Source organism: Macrotis lagotis, chromosome 1 (genome assembly GCF_037893015.1).
Source record: "Macrotis lagotis isolate mMagLag1 chromosome 1, bilby.v1.9.chrom.fasta, whole genome shotgun sequence".
NCBI lineage: Eukaryota > Metazoa > Chordata > Mammalia > Peramelemorphia > Peramelidae > Macrotis > Macrotis lagotis.
Genome location: NC_133658.1, coordinates 894584 through 920581, shown reverse-complemented (window position 1 = coordinate 920581; position 25998 = coordinate 894584). Strand labels below are relative to the sequence as shown.

The 25998-nt window shown below is 49.9% G+C and overlaps 1 protein-coding gene across 1 annotated transcript in view; it reads left to right on the top strand.

Moving 5' to 3' along the window:
- Positions 1–16995: 16995 nt before the first annotated feature.
- The window catches only part of KLHL29 (kelch like family member 29), a 159343-nt gene continuing 150340 nt past the window's right edge, over positions 16996–25998 (top strand). The window contains exon 1 of the mRNA XM_074194803.1: positions 16996–17061. The gene's annotated coding sequence lies outside the window, so the exon portion shown is untranslated. The remainder of the gene's footprint in view (positions 17062–25998) is intronic.

Sequence of the window (25998 nt, the reverse complement as noted above, 5' to 3'; positions counted from 1 at the left end):
AAATGTCCTTTCCCCTACTTCTGACAGCTCTATTGGAGCCCGACCACAAGGCCCAAGCCTGGCCTTTAGAACGGGCCGATATATTTCTAACAGCCTTTTACTGAGTTCATGTATCTTCTTTATTGTTCTTCATAAACAGACTATTGGATGGCTCTCCCTGGCAATGAAAGAAGCGGAAGGCTTTCCTCCCATTGCCGCCTCTCTTATCTCATAATTGTTTGTTCTGTGAGCTTGGGGAGCCCCATATAAATGTCCCGGCTGTTTTATGGATCCTCCCCAATTCATTCACACTTCCCTCCAGGGATGGGGTTCGGCGCATCAGCTCCATTCAAGGCCTGTCTATTGACCGGGCTCCACAGAAGCCCCAGAGTCCAGGCCACGGGCGCTTTTTGGAGCCAGGGCATAAAAAAGAGAAAAGACTGAATGAAGCATTTTAAAAAGCAACATTGCCCCGAGACCCAGTCAAGATTCCATTTCAAGACAGCTAAAGACCCTGCCGGGTCCCAAAGCGGGCAGGGCAGTGCACAGCCCCCCAGCCCTGGAGCCAGTCCTTTGACGGACCCCCGCAACTTCCATTTTGAAGAAGCACCCAGAGCAGGATTTCTCATGTTTCAGACTTACCATCATACCTCCTGTTGAGATCTGTCACATCTTGCGCACACACACACACACCCCACACATACATAGACATTTACACAAACCATACCACACATACCACATACATCACATACCACACATATCACAAACATACCACATACCTACAATACACACACATATAGATATATACACACCCCACACAGACCACACCACACACACCATATACCACACATACAATACACACATACACAGACATTTACACAGACCACATACATCACATACCACACACACATACCACATGCATACATACATACATACTTAGATGTTTACACAAACCACACCACACACACCACACACACCACACACATCACACACATACCACACACCTACAACAAACACATATACAGACATATACACACCCCACATAGACCACACCACACAGACCACACACACCATATACCACACATACAATACACACATACACAGACATTTACACAGACCACACCACACATACCACATACATCACACATACACACCACACATACACAGACATACACACAAACCCCACACAGACCACACCACACAGACTACCCATCCACACACCACACACACATACCACAATACAACACACAAACACATACACAGATCACAACACACAGACCACATACACCATACACCACACACACACCACAAATATCACACACATACACACACCCAACACAAATCACACCACACATACTATGCATACCACTCACATACCACATAGACCATATCACACATGACATATACCTTATCCCCACACATACTACATGCCACACACATACACATACGCACATTTTTCATCTCCTTTTTGTCCTTAATGTTCCCTGTTAAAACATAAATCCCTTGAAGGCAAGAACTGTCTTTGGTTTTGCCTGTGCTTCTACCCCCTGCATTCAGCTCCGAGTTTGATTCATTTCTCAGGGTCCAGCCCTGGTGGCAGTGCCAGTTTCCTAAACTGGAAACCATGGGTTCCCATCTCTTCACAGGAAGGCAACCAAGGCCCTAGGAAGCCCAGCAATCCCTGGGGGTAGTCACACCTTAGAGGACAGTACGAGACTATAGCGTGAGGAAACAAGCTGCCGCTCCAGGGAGACAGGACAGGGAGTTCATGGTATGGAAGCATCAGAATGGAGTCAGGAAAATGAAAGACAATGAAAGAAGTGGCTTTGTTGTAAAAATTCTACTTGGGAAGATCAAAGACAGACCCAGGAAAGCCAACAACAGAGAAATGACTGAGTCTGCCAATATTTACCTGGATTTTCTCTGCCCCAGAGAATGAGCCTGGAAAATGGAAAGGACAGAATGAAAAATGCTGAAAGGAAGTTGGTCCCCAAGATAAGTAAGGCAGTAGCAAGAGCCCACCCAGCTGTCCCCCAGTCAATTCAAGCTCTCTAGCTAGGACCAACTAGACCTGAAGTCAAAGAGGGTGACTGAGCCAGAGTGATATGTGAAAGATACTGGAAAAGGGGAGAGAAATTCCATGATCAGAGTGGGAAAAATATTGTTCCTGTTTCCCAAAAAGGGAAGACAGCAGAGTTGGAAAACAAAGAGTGAAGGAGTTTGGCTCTGGTTCCTGGCCAAATCTGAGATGCATCACAAAAGATAGATATATCAACCAAACACCTAGAAAGAGAAGAGGGCATCCAGTTCATGCCAGAGTGACTTCATCTCATTGCCCAGAAGGATTTTAAGCAGAAGACAGTATCACAGGGATCACAACTCACCTAGAAATCACCAAATCCATTGTAGGGTTTCTCATGGTGTTCTTGTGGAAAATCAATCAGTAAACCATGTTAAACACATGTATCACTTGGAGTACCCAGGGGGCGCCATGGTGCGCAGAGACTCTGACAGAGAAGTCACCACGGCCCCCAGGAAGAATCCTCATTTCTGAAGATGCTGGATTATGAAGAAAAGAGGGGGAGGAAGGAAGGAAGGAAGGGAGGAAGGGAGGAAAGGAGGAAGGGAGGAAGGGAGGAGGGGAGGAAGGGAGGAAGGGAGGAAGGGAGGAAGGGAGGAAGGGAGGAAGGGAGGAAGGGAGGAAGGGAGGGAGGGAGGGGAGGAAAATCAACATTGAAAGTCCATCTGGCCTAGAGTGACAAATTGAAAAGGAGGGAACCAGAGCAGGATACCCTCAAATTCAGCTAGGGCTCCACTTCATTATATGCAGGCCCAGGTCCAGTGTATAGGAACAAAGGCCAGAGTCTCTCACCGACAGAACCCCCAACATCTCCTGGTTCCTAAGGTAGAGAATGCAAGTGTTACCTTCCCCACTCTATCAAGGAAACTGAAGCACAGAGAGGTGGAGGAGCTTGCACAGAGGCAAATAGCTGGTGCATCTCGCAGGTGGGATGTGAACTCCAGCTGAATCTCCTGGTGGGTGTAGGGCAGCCTCCTGCCTCTCACCAGGTGATTCTATGTGTGGCTTTTCTCCTAAGTAGCTGTAAGAGAGAGGCTTTGAAAATCCAGTGAGAAACTTCAAATGACCCTGGACCTGGGCATGTGTGTGCACGCACTCCAGCCTGGTGTGGGAAAAGTATATGTCTGCCTCCCTCAAAGTCAAGTAGGCTAGCCTTCTTCCCCCGTGTATTAGGCAGAGGCAATCACAGAGCCAAGCAGGGAGGGTGGGGAGACCCTCAGCAGCCTTGAGCTCAGTCTATTCACCAAAGGAAACATCTCATCTCCAACAGCCTCTGCCCCCCACCTCCCAAGGCAGTCTGCCCCACAAGGAGAGGGAAACACACACCCACAATTATTTGTCCTTCATTCTTTTTTTTTTTTAGGTTTTTGCAAGGCAAACGGGGTTAAGTGGCTTGCCCAAGGCCACACATCTAGATCATTATTAAGTGTCTGAGACCCGATTTGAACCCAGGCGCTCCTGACTCCAGGGCCGGCGCTTTATCCACTGCGCCACCTAGCCGCCCTGTCCTTCATTCTTGAAGAAGACCATGACATCAGGGAGGTGATGCCATGACAAGTGCATAAGTTGGATGGGGGCGCTGTGCTAAATCACCATCCTCACTTTCACCTCGAGTCATCTGGTTTCAGTGACCAGATAGGAATCAGGATGCCTAGGGATGGTCCTGGATGTGAGACAATCCCCTAAGTGACTTGACCAAGGTCACACAGCTAGTCAGACTCACGTGTCTGAGACTGGATTCTAACTTGTGTCCCCCTGACTGCACTAGTGTGGGGGGCACTAGTGCTCTATCCTGCTGCCTACATATACACACACACACACATACACACACACTCACACACGTACTCTCTCTCACACATAAACATACTTTCTCACACACACACATACATTTTCTCTCTCTCTCACACATACTTTCTCACACACATAGATACACAATATCTCTCCCTCTCACACACCTACACACATGCACTTTTTTCTCACGCACATATATACCCTCATAAACACACATACTTTCTTATACACATAGACATACAATATCTCTCTCCCCCTCTCTCTCTTACACACATATTCTTTCTTTCTCACACACATACACTCATACATACACATACTCTCTCACACAAGCATAGACACAATCTCTCTCTCTACACATACACACACACACACACTTATCCCTCCCAAGGTAGCCTGCCCCAGAATGCACAGCTGACCCTTCCACCACAGGACAATCCTCATATTCTCTCTTGCCCCAACTAACTGTGTTTCCCCAGGTTCTTCAGCTCGTCCTCTTAGGACATGGATGCTAGGCTCTTCCCTTTCCTGGAGCTGGTCTCCCCTACTGTGAACTGAGCACATGCCACAGTTATCGAGCCTGCTGAGGGCAGAAGTCAGGGAGATGCTCCCTTTCTTATCCCTGGACCCTCTGACTCCCTTAATGTGCCTTAATATTTCCTTAGCACCTTGTCGCTGACTCACAGTGAGCTTGCAATACATCCAAACTCACAGATCTTTTTTCAGAACCACTGATGTCTCACCCCATGTTCCCCCCAATTTTTGAAGTCAATTATTTGAAGCCAGATGTAAGGCTTTACATTTGTCCCTATGAAACTTTGTCTTGCTAAAATCATTCCAATGCTCTTGTCTGCCAAAATCTTTGGGGATCCTGACTGTCAGCATGTCAGCAATTCCTCCAAACTTTGGGTCATCTGAAAATGGTATAAGCATGCCATCTATGGCTCTAAGTCATCGATTAAAATGTCACTTTGGTCTCCTTTGCTAATGGAGGATGAGAGCTGTGTTCAATAGCACAGGTCCAAGTACAGATCCCTGGGTCACTCCACTGGAGACTTCCTGACAAACTGATGAGTCATGGACAGTCTTTGAGTTGGTCCTTTTGACCAGTTCCCAGGCCATCGAATCACACTATTGTTTAAGCCTCCATCTCTCCCACTTCTCTATGAGAAGACTTCGTGATCAAAAGATTTGCTAAAATGCAGGTACGTTATTCTTACCACATTGCCCAATTTTACTAGGCTCCCCTCATAAAAGGAAATGAGATTGGTCAGGCATGGCCAGTTCTCAAGGAAGTCTAGCTAGGTCTTGGTAATCACCAATTTCTTCTCCACATGTTAACCAAGCATCTCTTTAACAGCCCTGTGGAGGATTTCCTCAAGAATCAAAGTCAAGCTCACTTGCCACTTACTTGTAGACTTTGCTGTCTTTCCCTTTTAAAAATCTTCTCTGATCTGGAGGGCCTTTCCCCTTTGCCATGATCTCTCAGATATTCAGGCTATCTTCCATCTGTGCTTTCAGAACCCAAGTTCATCAGGGCTGGGGACTTGAATTCATTCAACTGGGGAAGTTTCCTATCATCTCCTCAAGAGTTTTGGGCACCTGCTCCCCATTAGTCATTTTTTTATCTGTCATTTCCAATACTGAGGTCACTGCAATTGGTAGAGAGGGCAATTGGTAGAGGTGGCATGTCCAGGGCAGAGGATGGCAGGATTGTTGTCTCCTTCACTTGCTCTGGACTCAATAGCCTTCCCATCCTGCCTTGTACAGAGTTCTCTCTCAAGCCAAGCTGCCTTGTAGGTTTTAGAAGCTGATCTTCTGAGGATTACAAGATGGAGCAGAAGTCATGAGGTGCCAGCTAGATGACACAGTGAGTTAAGTGATGGCCCTGGAGTCAAGAGGTTCTGAGTTCAGATCTGGTCTCAGACATTTCCTGGTTGCGTGACCTCGGGCAAGTCACTTAACCCTGCTTGCCTTACATCCTGGACCATCTCCAATTGTCCTAATGCATTTCTGGCCATTGGACCCAGCTGGCTCCAAAGGAGAATGTGAGGTCTGTGACTTAGCCCAGCCCCCACCCACTCCAATGCAATTCACATGCTTATCACGGCATCACCTCCCTGATGTCATGGACTTCTTTAAAATGAAGCACAAACAAAATGCAGGATCTTCACCATCCAATGATGGTGACTTGAATCTTTGATGGGAGTGAGGTGTCCGCAACATTCAGCACTATCCAAACCTGTCTTACAGTATGGAAGCCAGTCTAGCACAGCACGGTGTCTGTAGACCCCAGGAGAACCCTGAGGGAGCCCTGCCCAGACTGGATAGGCTACTATCTTGGAGGAGGAAACCAGGAAGAGCCAGCAAGGCATTTGAGGAGATAAATAGTTGAAAATGAAGAAGGGGAAGGAATAACTCCTTCACTATTTGGCAACAGGACCTCAAGTAAAGCCAGGGCTGTGAGTGAGCATGAGCATGGAGACTCCAGACACCCAATGGTCTTGTCCATTCTCCCGCCCAATCCCCTCCAGCTTCCCCAGGTGGGGCCAGAGAGAAGCTAGGGGTCCCAACACCTAGCAGAAGAACCCCCCTCCAGTCTCTTTCTGCCCTGAGGTCTGAAGACCTGGTCTCAGACTCCTGCAGTGGAAAAACTCTGGATAAGCAAGCTGCAATTCCAGGCTCTTTTTACATCTTCCATGACAGGTAGCTATGTCCCTTTGGCCAAAAAAAATCTGACCTTTGTAGCTGCAAGACCTTCAGAGCACAAATATTGTCAGACCTGAGGTCAAGAAATGGCTCAGCTCCCAACTTCTGTCACTGTGGAGGTCCAGGGACCAGAAATTCAGAAAGCAAAAGAAAAAGCCTGGATCCCCAGCTGGTGAGGTGAATGATCATTGCCCACTCAATCCCAAGACCCCCCCTCCTTTCCTCCTGTCCCAATCACCATCAGAAAGTCCCTGAGCACTTTTCCCAGGGTGGCAGCACAACAATATCCCCAAAGTCCCAAGAACCTGAGGCTTCCCAGAGTGGAAAGTATGACATGTCACCAGGCATCTGCTTCATGATCGAAGGGTAGAGATGAGCCAGCCTTTGGGCCACCAAGCCCTGAACTGTCAAAGCCCAGGGAGGCAACTGGAGGCCAAAAGAGCAGAGAATTTAGAGGTTTAGGATGTGTGGGTGAGTTCTTATTCTTCCACTCAGCTCCCCCATGACCCTAGACGAGAGAGTTCACCACTCTGGACCTCACTTTCCTCCTCTGAATCATGAAGTCATTGAACTAAATATTCTTGAGGGTGTCTCCCAACTTGTACTGTTTTCTGCCTGCATTTTCCTGAGTGGGAGAGAGCCATTATCCTCCTCACTGAACAGGTGAAGAAACTGAGTCAATGTCTTTCTAGCTTCTTGGGGAAATGCTCATGTGGCCAAAGGGACTGACGAGGAGGATTGGAGCTGAACAAGGAGGTGATGGCCATCCTGTTTGTCAACCTATTTATTAGATTCTGCTGGTATCCAGGCCTAGACTGAGAGTTTTGGACTGATGAAGGAGGTCAGAAGTTGAATTCAGGAGAAGTTGAGAAAAAATCTGGAGACTCATTTAAGTTAGAGAAGAAGGAAAGGACCAAGAATGTCCTGAGGAGGAGGAAAGGGGCTCAAAGCCAAAGAATATTGGCTGGCGATTTACAAAGAGGATCTAATTTCATCTTCACAGGGACACTGGGAGATAGGGCTGTGGGCGTGGCGATGGATATCTGTATCTCTTCATTGTTATTGTTCAGTTATTTCCATCTTCTCTGATGCTTTATGAACCCATTTGTGTTCTGCTTGGCAAAGATATTGGAGTGGTTCTCCATTTCCTTCTCCAATTCATTTTATAGATGAGAAACTGAGGTAAACAGGGTTGAGTGACTTGTCCAGGATCACACAGCTAATAAGTATCTGGGGCAGGATTTGAACTCACATGTCCCTGAATCAACTGAAGCCCACAAAGACAAAATTACAGTTTTATAACTGCTGCCCATTGAAAACGAGAGATGCAGAAACAAAAAGTATATTTGAGAAGCAACAACCATCTAAGAAGATGGTACCTGAAACCAGGATTTAGATTTCCAGACCACAACTTATGTAGGAAGGATAGATTCCCAGCCAAGGATGGAGAACACCCAAGAAAGAGTTGGAAGGATGTGTTTACTTGGCATATTACAAACTTAATCAAATGAGGTGTGTGTGGATATGGGGTGTGGTCTATGGATGAGTGTGAGGGTGGTATATGTGGGCTTGGGTGGGGGTGGGGGGAGGTGGGGAGTGGATGGATAGGTGGGGGTGGTGTGTGGTGTGTGCACAAGTTAGAACACAAAGAACAAAGCTCCTTCCCCTTTTTGGCAATCAGGTTGGCAAAGTCTAGGGACTGTTTCTCAGAATAATGAATATGAAATGCAGAAGTCCCTAAGATTATAAAGGAATCCACTTATCTTGAAGTAAAGCTGTCATTTTTCCCCCATCCAAATTTCTGAAATATAGACATGAACCCTCAGAAATATTGAGAGGGAAAGGCTTGAGGAAGGACGGGCAGCAGAAGCAGGTGGTGTAAGGGAATTAGTGACTAGGAGAAGGGCAAACTGCTCATTTCTTATTCATTTTGCTTTTTTTTCCTCTGCTAAGTGAATGGCCTTTGGCATGGGAAGGACATAACCAAAATGGGCCACAGGGAGCTGATACTCAGGATAGACATGGATGAGATAAAGGAGCAGATAGATTCAAGTTCCCTGGCCCAGTTGAAACTTCATCTTCAGGTGCAGAAAAACCTGGGTTGGATGGGGAGAGGGTGTGCACTGTTGAGTCACTTTCAGTAATATTGAAAAATGATGGAATATGGGAGAAGTCTGAAAGGATCAGAGAAGGGCAAATGCCCTGCTTTTCCAAACTGGGCAGAGAAGAGAGTCTGCAAATTCTAGGCCAAGGAGCTTGATTTTGGTTCCTCCAAAGATTCTGGAATGGCACATTGGATAGAGAGTTCACAGGTCAGGGAAGATGATGCTCATGAAGGACCAGCCTGGCTCCCTCAAAAACAGACCTTGTAACTTGTTTGTTTCTTTGATGAGTTTATGAACTCAATGGAAATCCCATTTACCTAGATTCGGACAAAGAATTGAACAAAGGCCCTCTTGCTCTTATTGTGGAAAAGAAAGAGTTAGGCATAGATGACAGCTCAAACGGAAGGCATCAGGCACTGTTGGAATGGCTAAATCCAAAGAGAAGTGATGAATGATCCTTTTCTGAGTTGGCAGAAAGTCCCCAGTGGAGTGCCCTAGGGATCTGTCCTTAGTCTGTGCTGATTAATCTTTTTTTATCAATGACTTGTAAAAAGGCATGCTAATGAAATGTTCAGGAAACCCATCAATGGGAAGGAGAGATAATACACTGAAGAGTTGGGAGTCAAGAAGGTCCTGATAGGCCTGAGCTTTACACCTAACCTATGAGGCATGGAGTCTGGGGGCAGATTGTAAAGGGTCTGGGAACTTGAATAGAAAAATTATATCTTGGGGCGGCTAGGTGGCGTAGTGAATAAAGCACCAGCCTTGGAGTCAGGAGTACCTGGGTCCAAATCTGGTCTCAGACACTTAATAATTACCTAGCTGTGTGGCCTTGGGCAAGCCACTTAACCCCATTTGCCTTGCAAAAACCTAAAACAAAATTATATCTTTATTTTCACTCATTAAAATTTAGCACTTTCTTCAATTATGAATTTTTGTAAATGCTCTTCAGAGGAGGCTTCACCAGACAACATGCCAAAAGTGTCCATCACACACACACACACACACACACACACACACACACACACACACACACACACACACACACTGGACTAGAACAGTGAGATGGATCTAAAAATTTGATAAAATTCATTTGGAATTATCACCAAGTGTCACAGGGGCTGCACAATAATCAATTGCACCATTACAAGACAGAAGAGACAAGGTTAGACAGCAGTTGTTCTGGGCAAAGACCTGGGAGTTTGAATGGACTGCAGTGAGATGGCGCAGCCAAAGGAGCTGCTGGGATCTTGGAATTCATTAAGAGCGATAGAACTCATACCATTATTGATTAGAGAAATGCAAATTAAAACAACTCTGAGGTATCACCTCATACCTCTCAGACTGGCCAACATGGCTAAAAAAGAAAATGATAAATGTTGGAGGGGGTGTAGTAAAATTGGGACACTAATGCATTTTTGGTGGAGTTGTGAACTGATTCAACCTTTCTGAACAGCACTTTGGAATTAAGCCCAAAGGGCAATAAAAATGTGCATTCCCTTTGATCTAGCAATACCACTACCAGGACTGTATTCTGAAGACATCATGAAAAAGGGTAACATTCCACATGTACAAAAATATTCATAGCAGCTCTTTTTTTTGTAGTGGCAAAGAATTGGAAACCGAGGCAATGTCCATCATTTGGAGAACGGCTAAACAAATTGCGGTAACATGATGTGATGAAATACTATTGTTCTATAAGAAATCACAAGGGAAGGGATTTAAGAAAATCATGGGGAATGGAAAGACTAGCGTGAATTGATATTGAAAGAAATGAACAAAATCAGAAGAGCACTGTCCACACTAACAACAACATGGGGTGATGGTCAACCATGATGGACTTGTTCGTTTCAGCAGCACAATAATCAAACATAATTTTAAAAGACTTGTGATGGAGGATACCATCCATATCCAGAGAAGGAACCGTGGAGTTTAAATGCAAATCGAAGCTTACTATCTTCAATTTTTAAAAGTTGTCTTATGTATTATGACATTTTTTCTCTCTAATTTTTTCCCTTCCATTTGAATTTGATTCTTCTTTTGCAACGTGATCAATATGGACCTATGTTTAGCCTTTTTGAAGCCTATATCAGAATGCTTTCTGCCAGAGGGAGGGGGAGAGAAAGGAGGGAAGAAGAAAAATGTAAAATTCAAAACCTTGCAAAAAATGATTGGTTAAAAACTACCATTACATGTAGTTAGAAAAACAAATATATGTAATGGTAGTTTTTTAATTTTTTAAAAGAAGAGTTATAGAACTCCCAGTAATGAGGAAGTGATGGTCAGACAAATCAAGTCCTGTGTCTACTCATGAACGCCATATTTTCCAAGGGACATTGACAACCGGATGGAAGGTGACCAAGGTGGAAAAGCTCTGGAGTTCACATTATGTGAAGTTTGATTGAGGTGAGCTTGGAGAAGAAAAGAGTGAGGGGGACAGCTAGGTAGCACGGTGGATAGAGCACCAGCCCTGGAGTCAAGAGGACCTGAGTTCAAATGTGACCTTGGGCCCTTAATAATTACTTAACTGTGTGTGTCCATGGGCAAGTCACTTAACCCCATTGCCTAACAGAAAAAAAAAAAAAGGCTGAGAAGGAACATAATAGACACATGCAAGTATCTGAAGGATTAGTTTAGCCCCTGTGTGGCCCCAGAGAGCAGAACCAGGAGCAATGAAGGAAGTGACAAAGAGGATAATTGAGGCTAGATGTCAGGGCAAACCTTCCAAGAAATAATAAACTGAATGAACTGAGAGAGGGACTGGCCTCCTCTTCCTTGGAGGTCTTTGAACAGAGACTGGATGATCATTTTTTTGTGAATATTACAGTTGGGATGCCTTTAATGCCTGTATTGGATTAAGAGGGTTTTGCCCTTCCTGCTTCTATATCATGAGGTCACACCACTCACAACCATTCATGAGATTTTATAGCCAATTTTATACAGTATTCCAAAATGGCATTGATCTTGGCTGCCATATCCAGCCAATTGCTTAGAGAAGTTGAGTCTGCTGACTCAGGTTCTTCTTAGACTTTTTTTAGTCTCCTTGTTATGCCAATTGATTTACATATTTTCTTCACGAGGTGATTTTAATCTTATTTATATCTTGCCTTCCATCCAGCTTTTTTCATCTTCAACAGTTTTTTTTTAATAGGTTGGAATGGAATTGTTTTATCTGTGTGTATTATCTTTTGTTTATTTTATTCATTCTTTTACTTTAGTAATAATTTTGATCTAACCCTACATAGATGCTATTCCATGAATTCCTCTCATATCACTAACTTGTCATTTTCAGTCTGCTAAAAATATAACCAATTTCAGGCCTTGTGATATTATTGTATGCTCAGGAATGGTGCCTAACAATTCTCTTATCAAAGAAATCATTCGTGGAATACTGGGGGGGGGGGGGTTGAGGAGAAGTTCAGTTCATCCCTGACCAACCACCCCAGTCAAGAATGTAAAAAAGAAAGTAAGAGACAGATAGTGGGGACCCATTGACTGGGGAAAAAGACTGTCAAGCCATTGAAGAAGTATCCAGCCGGAATCAAAAATACACACTTTCTATGGAAACACAGTCATAAAGAAGAATGCCATTTCACTCAGGGAGCCATCTCAATGACTGATACCTCGGGTAGCAGAGAGGAGAGTCAACCATGGACTCAAAGAGAAAATTGGATCTAGAAATAGAGAGTAGAAGGGTAGGAGAGGCCTTGGGAATGCAGCTGAGTGACCTGTTCAGCAGAGGATTCCCAGGGAGGACTCCATAAAGGGAAAAATAACACTGGGGTCTCTACTACCACAGGTGTAAGTTGCCATGCATTTCTGCCAAATGTACCTTCCTTATCATCATAACTAGTATTTCTATGGTGTTTTAAGATTTGCCAACTAATCTTATCTCATTTGATCCTCCCAATAACCCAGGGAGAAAGTGCTGATATCTTCATTTTACAGATGAGTAACTGAGGCAGGAGGAGGGGAAATGACTTACTCAGTACCACACAGCTAGGAAGTACGAACTCTAGTCTTCCTGGATCCATGTTCAGTGATCACTGCACTCCAGTTTTGTGTCTACCCTTCCATAGAAGTTAGGTGTATTTGTGGGAGAGTGTACCCCAGTTTCATAAGGATAATGTCTTTTAATTTTTGCTTTTATAATACAATCTTAGTAAATATTAGTGCTTTGAGTAAAGTGTGTCTATGGACTGGTTATTAGGGGAAATACCCTGAAGGGAGCTCTAGTTTTAGGAGTACAGACCCACAGTTTGATGATGATGATGATGTTTGTCCTTCATTCTTCCTTTTTTAAAAATTTTATTTATTTAAGGCAATGGGGTTAAGTGACTTGCCCAAGATCATACTGTCAGGCAATTTAGTATCCGAGGTCACATTTGAACTCAGGTCCTCCTGTCTCCAGGGTCATTGCTCTATTCACTGTGCCACCTAGCTGTCCCTGTCCTTCATTCTCAAAAAAGACCATGACATCAGGGGGATGATGCCATGACAAACTCATGAATTGGATTTGAGGGGGGGGGGGGCTGTGCTAAATGACCACTCTCACTTTCTCTTCCAGAACCATCTGAGTCCAGTGGCCAGACATGGAAGCGGTCCTGGATACAAGGCAATCAAGGTTAAGTGACTTAGCCAAGTCACCCAGCTAGTAAGTGTCAAATGTCTGAGGCTGGATTCAAACTCCCATCCTCCTGACTCCAAGACCAGCGCTCTAGCCACTGTGCCACCTAATTCTGTTCTTGACCCAAGGGCTGCAGTCCCCCTCCTCATCCCTGGAGTCCCCGTTAACAAACATGTGAATGCTGAATTTGGAAGGAGTTTTATAGAAGATAAGACAAAGGCAAAATCTTTTCCCTCTTGTTCCTGTTCCCTAATCCATGTTTCCAACATATTTTCCCCATCCTCACAGAATCATTTATTCCCCCCTTTGTGCTGAGCTTACTTAATAACAGAGTGTATTGAGACTTAATATAGGTCTTCTCCAACTCTCTGTAGCATTTCTTTCTCTCTTGGTCCTTTGCTTACTAATGATAGTCCGTAGACTCCACTGATTTTCAAACATTTAAATATGGAATATAAAATGGCCAAATGTTCCAGGAAGTAATATTTTCTGTTGCCTTCAGGTGTGGGATGAAAACAACTGTCCCTATCAATGGCTTTCTTTTCTTTTCTGAGAAGTAGCTAAGAGCCTTCCTCTGAGGTAGCTGTGACTTCCTTCTTTTCTATGGGTCATACATCCTGAGGTCAAGGTCAATTGATAGAAATCTGTTCTTCTAGGAATGAGCCCATTGATTGGTCATTTGAATATGTATCTCACATTTCAACAGCCAATTTAGAGTTTATAGATGGTCTAAAAAGCAATGTGAATCTTAGCATCCTTTGACTCCGTTTTTGCCGTTTTGCCATTTCACCACCATCACTGCAAAAGTAGGAGGCCAAAGAGCACCAAGGGCCATTTTTTATTATTCTTTGTTTCTTTGGTGGCCACGACCAAAGAATTCTTTGCCAATTGACCAGTCTCTCTGCACTTGGTGCTCAGAAATTGTCTTTTCAGAACATATTACAATAATTGGCTCATTGAAAGTCCAGGGGACAACATGGTGGCCCTGCAAATCAACTTGGCTTCCTCCTCTGCTGCAGTGGGGTTTTATTTTAGAGGAAAAGTTCTGAAGTTATTCATAGTTACTCCAATTAGGACAATTTCTAAGCCCTCAGCAGAGCTTGGGTTCTTTGTCCAATCTTACATCGAACTCTCTCTAGATAACCACTGGCCTCCTTGTGGTTAAGGTAAAATTCAGTTTACTGGAAAAACTTGGGCAATAAAACAACAGATTTCACAAAGATGTCTGTAGTTAGACAAGAAACAGGAGGGGACATTGGGAAGAGCTGACTTTTTCTAGAGACATCCCTCATCCTGGATCCTCCACTTCTGAATACCTCCCTTCTCTACTACAGTTTGGCTTTCCCTCTCTTCCTCAAAAGTGGGATGGATATGTCATGCTCGTTCTGCCTCTCTTGCCTTGTGTCTGAGACAGTTTCTTCTTTTTATATAAATTTACTTAAGGCAGACTGGTCTTTTGTACAATGACTTTCAAGGAGGGGTATAGGCCCTGTTCACACTCCATTCTGATTGTATGATTCAATCAAAAAGTGTTCTCATTTAGCCAAGGCATCTAAATGGTTTCAAACCCCTCTTGCATTTTCAGTTGTAGAAAAATTTACCTTTCTAGAGTCTGGAATAATTTATATTAAATTAACCAAGTAGAGGAGAGGCAGTGTAGTATGATAGACGAAGCACCATCCTGGGGGGACCCTGGGCATTGTTGCTTCCAGGAAACTAAAGTCTAGGAGTCTCAGAGGCCTAGCTACTCAGTTTCCAAACCAAGAGCTCCCTGCTTTGAGGAGATAATGAGCATCTTCTCCACCCCAGCCAGGATTTGACGGAAGGGTTAGTCTCCAAAGATCAGTCACTGGATAACACAAGACTTAAAATCAAAGACATTTCAGGACCTCCCACAACCTGAATGACTCTGATGAGCAGGCCAGCAGGACTTGTCTTTTCCCTCTACATTCAGCAAGACTATGGACAATTAACTGGAAAGGGAGACGGGTGGGCCATGGAACAAGCACCAGGGATAAACAATGGGCAACCCCACGATCTGTCAGGGAGGACTCTTGGAAAGGAGGAGGGAGACTAGAGAATGTCAATGGATTCCCATCAGCTGTATTGAAGGAGAGTGACATCTTGAGGAGAACCAGATGCACCTGGGGCAGGACAAAGGCAGGTCAGCAAAAACACCCAGGTGAATCTGGATCATCTTCTGGGGGCAGCGAGACAAAAAGTTATGGACTTTCCATCCCTCAGGGGAAAGACAGTGTGGAGACACGCGGGCCACACTGGTTCCCATGGCACTGTTCTCTTTATATGGACATCATTCCTAGGCCTGGGGACGTCTATCTACTATGCCATCACATGGATGAACATGTTGTCGCCCCTAGACTCTGGAAGGAGATGTCATTTTCTTTGCTTGCCTTCCCCTGTCATCCTTGATTTCCATGGTGGGGAGGAGGTGGGGGACAGGAAAGAGGCGTATGATGACCCTTCTCCTGGCACCCAGGGCCTTTCATTTGTCTGTCTCTTCTGAATTTCCAGGAAATCCTCTCTCCATTGAATTACTTGCACCCTCCCTCACCCAGTTTTCCCAGGCTACTTTTCAGAATGGGTCTACCCCTCCCCAACTGCCTGAAATCTTTCTCAGCCTTTCCCCTTCCATAGCGATTCTCACATTGGCCATCAAGGTCTCCAGGGATCCCCTAAGAATCCCATTGTCTCTCCCTCCCCTCCAGGGAGCCCCACGTTCTCTCCCTCCCTTTCCCTCCCAGCTCCTTCCCCTTTAAATACAGAGAGAAACTTTCCAGGGTATTTTTCAGAAGCCCTGCTACCCCTTGGCTTCTTTGGCCCTCCGCGGCCCCCGGGAGTGTCACCCCAGGAACCACAGAACACCTGGCTGGGCCACCCCTGCCGGGCAGATATCGGGACAGTGGCTGGCAAATCCCGGCTTCTAGGGGGGCGGGCGGGGGCTCCCCCGGACAGCTTGTGCCCTTCAGCCAGTGTCCCCACGGGGGGGGGGGGGCGTCCAAGGCCGGCCAAGGGACCCCCTGCACAGCCTCTGGACCAGTTGCCCGGTGGGCTCTCGGCCCCCTGGGCCCCCCGACAGCCCCCTAGCTCCGACTTGGGGAGCTCGCCCGAGGGGTGCCACTCCAGCCCCTGCCCGCCGGAGTAAGTGGGAGCTCAGTGCCCCCGCCTGGCCATCCGCGCCGGGCCGGGCAGAGGAGGAGCAGGAGGACCCGGGCCCCGCAGCCCCGGCGCAGGGGGAGCGGGGCGCCCGCGCAGAGACCCCCCGCCGCGGCCCCGCCCCCGCCCCGCCCCGGCGCCCCGGATTGGCCGGCCCCGCCCCCCGCCCCGCTTCAGTCTGCCCTCGGCCGCCGGAGCAGGCAGACGGGCGGGCGGCCCCGGAGCGGAGGCACCCGCGGGAGGCATGCCCCCCGCGCCCTCGCCGCCGCCGCCGCCGCCGCCGCCGCCGCCGCCCCGCGCCCCCCGGCCCGCCCCCCGCAGCCCCCCGAGCCCCCGCCCGGGTCCGGGCCCCGGCCGCGGCGGCGGCGGCTGAGCAGAGCGCGCCCCGGGGGGGAGCCGGGCCGGGGGTGGGGGGCGCCGGGGGCGGGATGCCGCGGCCGCGACCCGGGCTGCCGCTGCCGCTGCCCCCGCCGCCGCCCCGCTGACCCGCGCCCGGACCCGAGCGACCCCCCCCCTCCCAGCTCCATCCCGGCCGGGCTCCGGAGGAAGAAGAGGAGGAAGAGGAGCCGCCGCTCCCCCCCCCCCCGGGATCCCAGCAGGTGAGTGGGGCCCCCCCTTCCTGGAGGGCCAAGGGGGGGGACCCGGCCGGGTGCGCCTGCGCCGCCGCCGCCGCCGCCGCCGCCGCCGCTGATGATGATGATGATGGTGGAGAAGGGGAGAAAAACTTCCTACGTGCTGTGTGTGTGTGTCTGTGTGTATGTGTGTGTGTGTGTGTGTGAGTGTGTGTGTGAGTCTGTGTGTGAGTGTGTGTATGTGTGTGTGTGTCTGTGTGTGTGAGTGTGTATGTGAGTGTGTCTGTGTGTGTGTGTGTCTTGTGTGAGTGTCTGTGTCTGTGTGTGTCTGTGTGTGAGTCTGTGTGTCTGTGTGTGTATCTGTGTGTGTGCCGGCCCGCTCGGGGCAGCTGTCCAGGCTGGGCCCCCCCAAGGCTGGAGCGTGTGTGCGTCCAAGCGCCGGGATGCGAGAGAGAGACACAGTGTGTGTCAGTGTGTCTGTGTGCCTGTCTCTGTGTGTGTCTGTGTGTATGTGAGTGTGTGTGTATCTGTGTGTATGTGTGTCTGTGTCCTGTGTGTGTGTCTGTGTGTATCTGTGTGTGTGTGTCTGTGTGTGCGTGTCTGTGTCCTGTGTCTGTCTGTGTGTGTCTGTGTGTGCGTGTGTATCTATGTGTGTGTCTGTGTCCTGTGTCTGTGTATCTGTGTGTGCCCCTGTGGCCGTCCGTGCTGGGGGGGGGGGGGGGACCGGGGCCGGCTCCGGGCAGCTGGTCTCCCCGGGCCCCCCCCTCCCCTGGCTAACTTCGGGGGTCGGGGAGGGGGCTGCGGGAGGCTGAGCTGCGCCCCCCCCCAGCACCGGCGGGGCGTCCACACACCTGCCTGGGCTCCGGGCCGGCTTGTTTACGCTGTGTGTGTGTGGGGGGGGCTCCCCCGGATCGGCCCCGGCAGAGGGGGAGCGCGGCCTGCCCCCCGTGGGACCCCGCTTCCCCCGCCCGCTCCCCTCCCTCCGGGCTGTCTGAGGAGGAAGTTCTTCCAGGGTGAGCCTCCGGAGCCCCCCGCAGCGGGCCCGGCTGGGGGGCCCCGGGCCAGGCGGCGGAGGTGGTTGGGCAGGGCCTGCGCCTCCTCGGGGCCTCCATCCCTCTCCGAGTGTGGATGCTGGGGGTGGGGGTGCCCTCGGTGGCGGCTGCCGCCGCCGCCGCCGCCTCTCCCCAGGGCCAGCCCCGCGGGGCTGAGGCAGGCCCCCGGCCCCCGGCCCCAGGCCCCCGGCCGGCCCCGGCCCCGGCCCCGCTGGAAATGCCCCTTCGCACGCGGGCTTCCGGGCGGCCCCTGCCTCGGAGGGAGCCTGGGCCCGTGGCAGCGGCCGGGCGGGGAGGCAGGCCGGCCTTCCGGGCTGTGGAGCTCTCTCCCTCCTGGCCAGGTCCTGGGGAGCCCCCCTCCCCCCGAACCTTTGGCACCCGAGCGGCCCCGGCTCACTCCATCACCAGGTCGCTTCCCCCAGCCTTCCGGAGCCAGCCACAGCTCTGCCGAAGGCAGCGGTAGGCACAGCCCTCGGCTGGGCTGGGCTGGGCTGGCAAGGGAGGCGAGGCAAGGGGAGCCTGACGGCTTCGTTTGGCGGCAGAGATGGGGCCCCTCTGTGCCCTGGTTCCTGACCCATCTTCTCCCTGCTCCCAGCCCCCGGCTCCCCACGGGACAATTTAGCAGATGTTTCTCTAGTCCCCGAAGAAAGCTGAGATGGCTCCTCTGCTGCACCCCTTCTCCCTTTGGGGGCTCCGACCACTGGAACCTTGACAGCGGAGTGGGGGGGTGTACCATTGCAGTGTGTAGTGGCCCGGACCAGGCGCCACCTTCTCCATCCCCTTTGTAACTTAGTCATTTGTGCATTTCTAGGGGCCCGATTGCCCCCTCCAAACAGCCTCCTGTGTGTCCCACGACCAAGGCTGAGAGAGGTTAGGCTAGGCCTTAGACTAAAGACAGGCCCAGGCCCACACTCCTCTGCCACCCATCAGAGCTCTGGGGGGTCCAGAGTCAGGGCCGCCCAAGCCCCTGCTGAGAGGCGGGCGAAGAATTCCAGGCTTGAAAGGAGTCGGGTGCCAGGCCGCGCCTCTAGGTGTCTGAAGGTTCCCATGGAGCTCCAGTGAAAAGAGCCAGCTCCCACCCCCCAAGGGATGCTGGAGAGCTGGAGCAGAGGGGCCTCTCCCCCAGGGCTGCCGTCTCAAGCCAACTTGAATGTTTGCTTCGCCACCTTTTCCCGAGCCTCCTTGGGAGCGATGAGGACAGAAAATCTTGCAGCTGGGATGCCCAGGGATTTGGTTCTCTGGGGTGGCCCCAGCTCCAACTTTTCCTCAGCAAGTCCCCTCTCCCAAGCAAAACACTCACCTAGGGAGGGTTTCTTTTCCTGAAGTGAAACACCCCACGGTTGCCATGGTAACAAAAAGGAGCTTAGGGTGACTGGTTTTCATCTGCATGCAATGGGGTGGGGGCCTCCCTTTTTGCCACTTTTAAATTCCATTTTCCAGGAGAGGGGAGGGCGTTCTCCCAAGCACTAGCCCCAGGAGCTGAGCAGATGTGGAGAGGTTCTGGAGGAGATTTTCAGGAGCAGACTGAGGGGCCACCCTCTCACTGACTCCCTCGCTAGCTCCCTCCCTCCCTCCATTACTTACTGGGGAAAGCGATTTTTCCTGCTAACGGTAGTTTCTCACATCCAGAAAACAAGTGGATGAAAACGTTTTGTTTTTCGTGCAGAAACCCATTAAGGCCGCCTCGAGTGCCCCTTCTCCCCCTCCCTCCACCTCTCCTTCCCTCCCTCTCAGATTAGAGAATGCATTTCTACTGAGCCGGAAGGCTTTCTGGGAGCCCTGCAAAGGGGGATGTTTGTGGGATGTGACACCTTTGTTATTTTAATGCGATGTGTCTTTAGTCTCTTCCTGTCTCCCCTCTTCTATGTGCACGGCTTACCTGGGGTGGGGTGGGGGTGGGGGTGGGCTCTGGCATCTCCTTGGCTAGCCTCACCCATGGATATCAGGAACCTCAGTTGCAACCTTGGGAGGCCTGCTATCCTTTCCCTTTAGCGGGGGCCTGCCTACAAATCCGCTGGTTCTTAGCAGCAGTGTGTGGATTCCATGAAGCCTCCCTTAGCCGTGTGTTCAGATCGGCTGGAGAGGCCAGCTAGAGGTCTCGCTTGTGGCCTAGGCAGGGCTGCCGAGGGTGGGGGGAGGGCGGGGGAACAAGCACCATTCATCTCCTTGCAGTGGGTCAGCCTTCTAGCAGTCTCTCTGAAGCCAACCGAACGGAGAGGCCAATTGAAGGGAAGACAGAAAATGGGGATGCTGGCATAGAGAGGTTCCCTTAGTCTTCCCTGGGGCAGCCCACACCAGAACATACATGACTGAAGCCTGGGCTGGCTCAGCGTACTCAGACCCCAAGGTGACAGACGAATGGATTCACATGAGCTGCATCCCCAAGATCTCAGCTCCCATGGCCTCTGAACGTTGCTTCATCATTAGGGGTTTGCACAGGTGGGAAAGTTCTGTGGGTTTCCTACCTGCCAGGGCCTGTCAGCAAATTACAAATTAGGAACCAATAAAGCTTTTGTGGTTGTAGTTGGAAAGGTGGGGGTGGAGAGGATGAATGTTCAAGCTTGACGTTACGGATGGAGAAATGAGATCGTCCGGAGACTGTGCTTCTGTAATTGGTACTTGAATCAACCCCAAAGCTTGGGGCCAGGCACGGTTATCTGTGGGAGGAAGCACACAGAAATGGTGGGTGAGGCTGGACCAGACCAGGGAACCAGCCAAGAGCTGGTCAGCAGGGAAGCCAGGGCCTGGCCTCTATGGCAAAAGGGTGACAGTCTTGGCTAGTTGGCCACAGGACAGAGAAAGCAAGACTGGCAGTGTTGCCAGGACCTTGGCTAGTGCCATCCTGGGCTGGCTAATGCTTCAAGCCTCATCCCAAAGTGGAGCCAAGAAAGGGAATTGGGGTTTCTAGGGGAGGGGAGACACATCTGACTGAGGTGCTAGAGGAACACTTGCCCCTGCCAGGCTGGGGCTTATCCCCTGCCCATGACACCCTGCAGTCTCTGAGAGAATGCCCCGAGAATTGGCTGAAGATGGACCATGGGCTCGGAGCTGACATCTAGGCCAAAGCCTGCTTAATAAATATGAACTCAGACATCTCCTGGGCAGGGAGCTCACCCGCTCTGCTCAGAGCCCTCACTACCTCCCAAATCACTCATGACATCAATTTGACATGTGGCGGTAGCATTTTATTCATTTCTGAAAAACCAACATGGCGACGGGCTCTCTCTGGGTCTGGAGCCCTGGGAGTGCTCTCCAGCTCTGGGATCCTTGAGGTGGCTCCAGTTGGCCAGGGCCATGAATGGACTTTGCCAACTTCTCTCTTCACTGAACCCACCCAAGAGAAGGCTCCTCGAAGCTCATGGAACACAAAGAAGCTGGGAGAGCTAGGCAAGTGGGGATGCCTGGCTCCTCTTCTTTCTTTTTTCAGCTGTAATAGTAGAAAATCTCCCTAGAGAACTGGAAGGTGGCAGGGCTCTTGTGGGCAGCAGTCTCCTCTCTGCACACACACACCCCTCCCCAGCCTCGCTGGGAGGCTACATGGGAGAAGGCAGCGCCTGGAGAATTTCTTTTAAAAAGACAGACCGAAAGCACCTTGGGAGAGGCGTTTGGGGTTCCTTTGACTTATCCGATTTGGAATTCCAGCTGCACAAGTCTCTGAATCCCCAGATCTTTGACTCTCCCAGGAAGTGTTTTGCCAATTCTAACAGCAACATATTGTGTGAAAATATTCCATTTGTGATGCTTGCCAAAAGCACAATCGGATGAAAAATGCGTCAAGCGTGTGTGCGCGTGTGGATGCGTGTGCGTGCCTGCGTGTGGATGTGTGTGCGGGCAGGCACCGTCACGCTCCTTAACCCTGCGTGTCTGGGACCATTTCCATAGGCAGCCCAACTCTTCCCCTCTTTGAATGGCTGCAGGCCCCATGCTGGGGGGGAGGGTGGAAGCTCTGCCCCACTACCTGGGCAGGATCTCCATGGACTTTTCCAAGGGAAGGACTTACTCACCTGGGCTGAGCGGAGAAGCTGCCAGACTTTGGGCTTGCACATCACGCCCCGCTGTGGCTGCTGAGAGAAAGCTTCCTGTTTGAACGACTGGCAGGCCTCTTGGAGCTCTATAGGCCAGATGCTTGAGACCCCCCCCCCAGGCAGCCACTTGCCCAGTAGCCCCACCCAGTGAGGGAGCAGCAGAGATCTCAGGGAACTTGGGGAGAGCCAGGCCCAACAGCCCCAGGATCCTGTATTTCCCAAGGGAAGCAGATCCCAAAAGGAAGGTCACTGCTCACCCTCCAGCCTTGTTTGGACCCCAGCCCCTAGGATCCCCAACTACCCAAGCCAGGATTGAGCCTGCAGAGGTGCTGACCAGAGTCCCTTGCCAGTCCTTGTGCACAGGAGCCCAGTGAGGCCCAAAGAGGGACAGCACTATGCCCAAGGCTGCCCAGGGAGTCAGTGGTAGGGCCAGCTTGGGAACCTGACTCCTCTGATTCCCTGACCAGGGGACCACTATTGCTCTGATGTGTTACCTGGACCTTGGGTTTTTTCTCTTAGGGACATAAGCCCAGGGATGTCACAAATGGAATTTTTGTTGTCTCCCCCCGTTTGGGGGATTTGTTGGTTGGGTTCTGTCCCCCAGCCTGACCCCTGTTTATCCTCAGGGTTTGCCCCTCACAACCTGGGAATGGAAGAGGGGAAGGTTTCCATGGACCTTTCTTTCAGTCCTCTACCTGCTATTCTGGGTGGAAATAGAAACGATAAGACAAGGTCCTGCCCCCGGGTGTACCTAGCCTTCAGTGCCGTTCTCATTCAAGGAATGGTCTTTAGGAGATCCTCGGCAGCTTGCACAGTCAGGGAAATGGGTGAACCAGTACTTCTCATATGAGGTCCCCCCACAGCAGACACACACACACATCATATATGGTCCTGTGTCTGAACAGCACTTTCTAGTAGATCACAGGAGCTTTGGCCTCTGAGATCACAGAGATCCCTCCATGATAGAACTTCAGCTGGCATGATTGGCTCGCTTCATTGGCAGAACCTCAGTTTCTTTGAATGGAAAAGAGGAGAGCTGCTCCTTGCTCTTGCCTCCTAATTGACTTGGGAGGAAGAAGGTTGGAAAGAGAGAAACAGAGACAGAGAGTGAGTGAGTGTGTGTGTGTGTGAGAGAGAGAGAGAGAGAGAGAGAGAGAGAGAGAGAGAGAGAGAGAATCTCACGTGCCTGCACAGTGCTGCCCTCTGGTGGCCTCAGTTATGTGGCCTTGGCTGGAGGCCTGGAATCCTGAGGTCTGTTAGCTCAGGGTCCTCCCTTGCTGTAAGGGTATGTGATGTATGCTATTGAGGGGGAGGATGCAGGGCTTGGGGGAGGGCTTGGGAAGCCCCTTTTCCCAGAGGCTGTGTCAAGGATGGGTGTGTTTAGGAGGACCAGAGACAGGCAGGCCTTGAGCCCACCCCACCCCCAGTCTACCTGCCCACACTGAGGTGATGGTTCTGTCAAGTTCCCAGCATCCCACCTTGAATAACCTCTCCCTGTCAACAAGAGGATTCTGGAAGTTGAGACTGATGAAGAAGGGACCTCGGGCTTCATCTAAGAGCAGAAGGGATTCCTCAGGCCCAAAGAGGCTCTGACCCCAGTGCTTCCACACTCATCCCTGTGGCCAGACAGTCCTAAGGATGACAGATGACCGACCCAGATGACAGAAAGGACCATGGGATCTCTCAGATCATCCCAAAAATATTCTGCACTAAAGACTTGCTACCTTTCTTTAAAGTAGGAAAATGGGGTAATGAGTTCCCCATCAGTGGAGGCATTCAAGCAGAAACTCAGGAGCAAGCACTTATTGACAGAGGGGATTCTTCTCTGGATAATTGGTGGGACCAGATGGTCTCTGAGGTATAGTCTAATACCAAGATTCCAGGCCATAGCTCACATTCCACTATTTAAAAAAAAGAAATGTTGGGGGTAGGGTAGAGAAGAGGGCTGCTGAGGTGTTTCCCATGCATTTACCAGGGTCCAATCAGGCCTTGGGTCTGGAACCCCCCTTCAGCATGTTCTAGATTAGTGAGCCCAGAGATCAAAGAATCTCAGAACGAGGAGGTCCCAGAGGTTTGCACTTAAACAAAGGCATTTCTATTTGCACCCCTCCCAACAAGTGATCATCCAGTTTGTTCCCCCAAGCTAAAAAGGCTGGAGGCCTGGCTATGGCCTATGTGTGCCCAAGGACAAATCCAGGAGAGGGTTTTGTGGGGGGGGGTGGATCTGGGCCTCCAGCAGCTGGGGCAAGCAGGCAGAATCCTAGCATCAGCCATCTAAAGGTTTCCACCTTCACCTCTGATCTACATCGAGGAGCAGCTAGTTTTCAGTTAGCCCCAAGAGTCTGTCTCTGCTTTGTAGGGGTGGGCATGGGGATGGGGTGGGGGGAGCCTGGGAGACAGTGCTTGCTAGACTTGGGATCCTTGCCAAGGAGACTGTTCTATCAGCTCTATTTCTTCTTGCCCAATTCCCAGGATCTGATTTCCAGAAACATCAAAAATTCGAAATGCCCCAGACCATGAGCTACTTGTCAGAGGTAGGATGCTAGCAAGGACCAGAGCAGGGGAAGGAAACTGAGGCCAGGGGAGCAAGGAGGAAGAACCAACCGATAAAATATTTATTAAGCACCTTTTCTAATGCAACAGGCTCTTGGAAACTCATCTTCTAGGAGGGAAATACATTTACACACATCAGGGCTTAAAAAATGAGGCTTTAGGGACCCCTTGGATCGAGTGTGTCCAAAATAAAGACAAGACACTTATTAGAGAGGGGAAGGAGGAGGAGCCACAAGCAGCTAGGGGGTAGACTGAGACAATGAGGTGCATGTTATCATCCTATAGATTGACAGACTGACCTCTGAATCATCTTGATTTGATGCCACTTAGGAGGAATGCCCCAGAATAAGAAAGGAGATGTTGGGCCAGAATGCAAGACATCCAAAGCAGAGTTGTGGGTTTGAGAGAACCCAAAGCTAAGAGTCAGCTGTGTCCACAGCAGCCAAGAAAGACAAGGAGAATTCTGAGCACGAAAGGCCCTCTCTCAACTACAGAGATCCAAGAACAAGACAATCACTCCTCTATGCTGGGTCTGCTCCCACTTTATCTGGACAAAAGCTTGTATAGACATGGTTCTTGGCATGCTGAGTTCCTTCTGCCTTTCTTGGGATCCCCAGCAGGTAGCAAACTGCCTTGAACCCAGGGCTTTTTAGCCATTACAGGCATGTCTGACTCTTCAGGACCCCATTTGGAGTTTCTTGGCAAAGATACTGGAGTGATTTGTCATTTTCTTCTCCAACCTATAGATGAGGAGTTGAGGGCAACAAGGTTAAGTGACTTGCCTAGGATCACACAGCTAGTAAGTGCCTGAGGCTAGATTTGAGCCCAGGTTTCCCTAACTCTGAGCCTGGTGTTCTGTCCATTGCACCACTCAGCTGTCTTGCCTGGCACAGAGCAGGTACATTATGAATGGTTATTGACTGGCCAACTAAAGTTCTGAACACCCTGGAGGACACTGACAAACTGGAAAGCATCCTGCGGAGGTCAGCCACCTCCATGAAGGGGTTGGAGTTCATGACGTACTGAAAAAACCAGGAGGGACTCAATATGTGAAGAGAAGATCCAAGGTGGAAGAAGGGCTTTGAGTGGAGCCAGGAGTGATAGAGTGGGGCATTATCCAGAGGGTGGGGCTAGGAATCATGTGGTAGGCCAGTTTGAAGCTTGAGAGCCATCACCAAGAGGTGGTGGGCTTCCTTTCTGAGAGCCTTCTAAAGGTTGCAGGACCACTTTTCTGGGGTATTGTTTGAGTTTAGGTTCAGGTTCAATGGATCTTCCTTCCAATTCAGTGTTTCTAGAAGCTTCAGATGGTGCTTTTGATTAGTGGAGATAGTAAA